Genomic DNA, 1,281 nt, shown 5'->3' with positions numbered 1-1,281 from the left:
CTGATAAAAATAGTTTTAACAAATCTAATAAACAAATTTTGTTGGAAATATTTCAAACAACTATTTTATGAATTAATATTTGAACTCTGGAAGGCAAATTAAAAACAATAAATATTTTCCCAGTGAAAAAACATTCATCTAGGTTGCTTCCATGTCCTGGCTATTATAAACAGTGCTGCAATGAATATTGGGGTACACGTGTCTCTTTCAATTCTGGTTTCCTCAGTGTGTATGCCCAGCAGTGCTGTGGTACATATACACAATGGAGTATTACTCAGCCATTAAAAAGAATACATTTGAATCAGTTCCAATGATGTGGATGAAACTGAAGCCGATTATACAGACTGAAGTAAGCCAGAAAGAAAAACACCAATACAGTATACTAACACATATATATGGAATTTAGAAAGATGGTAATGATAACCCTGTATGCAAGACAGCCAAAGAGACACAGATGTATAGAACAGACTTTTGCACTCTGTGGGAGAGGGAGAGGGTGTGATGATTTGGGAGAATGGCATTGAAACATGTATAATATCATGTAAGAAATGAATTGCCAGTCTAGGTTCAATGCAGGATACAGGATGCTTGGGGCTGGTGCACTGGGATGACCCAGAGAGACGGTACGAAGAGGGAAGTGAGAGGGGGGTTCAGGATTGGAAACTCATGTACACCCATGGTGGATTCATGTTGATGTATGGCAAAACCAACACAGTATTGTAAAGTAAAATAAAGTAAAAAAAAAAAAAAGAATAATCAAAAAAGAAAAAACATTCACACGTCTTACCTCTTGTTCTAGTTCCAAAGACTAAAGGTGAACCTACTGGGGCTGGCTTGGGGAGAAGAGGAAATCTTGTTCCAGAAGGAACTGTCAGGGATCATAAGGTTTTCTAAACATGCGAAAGGAGGAAATTGATCACTGGTTGGAAAAAAAATTTTAAGTACAACCAACAAATACAATTTAAAATTTTCATGAGAATTCACACCATTCATCCTCTAATAAGCTATATTTGACTTCTCTAGGTTTAGATTTCAGTGATACCTTCCAAAGTGAAGACGTATTTTCTACACAAACCAAAATACAAACAAAAAAATAACTCCCTAAGTGACAATGTGATCAGTGCTGTTTATTAGGGTCTTAATAACTTCTTTAATTACATCACTACACTCAAAATTTCCTGTATCTTATCTCCCTTTACAGGAGGGAATAGTCCCTCTTGTAAAGCTTCTGTTTCTGCAGCAAGTCTAATAATTAGCTTTATGTATTATTTCTACATTGAG

The 1,281-nt window shown here is 35.7% G+C and overlaps 1 non-coding gene across 1 annotated transcript; it reads left to right on the top strand.

Moving 5' to 3' along the window:
* Positions 1–754: 754 nt before the first annotated feature.
* Positions 755–881, top strand: LOC120863149. The gene has a single exon (XR_005720946.1). It is a non-coding gene; the product is annotated as a small nucleolar RNA SNORD22 (small nucleolar RNA).
* The last annotated feature ends 400 nt before the right edge of the window (positions 882–1,281 follow it).

This window comes from Oryx dammah, unplaced genomic scaffold (assembly GCF_014754425.2).
Source record: "Oryx dammah isolate SB20612 unplaced genomic scaffold, SCBI_Odam_1.1 HiC_scaffold_4, whole genome shotgun sequence".
Lineage (NCBI taxonomy): Eukaryota > Metazoa > Chordata > Mammalia > Artiodactyla > Bovidae > Oryx > Oryx dammah.
This window is presented reverse-complemented; position numbering and strand designations above follow the sequence as displayed.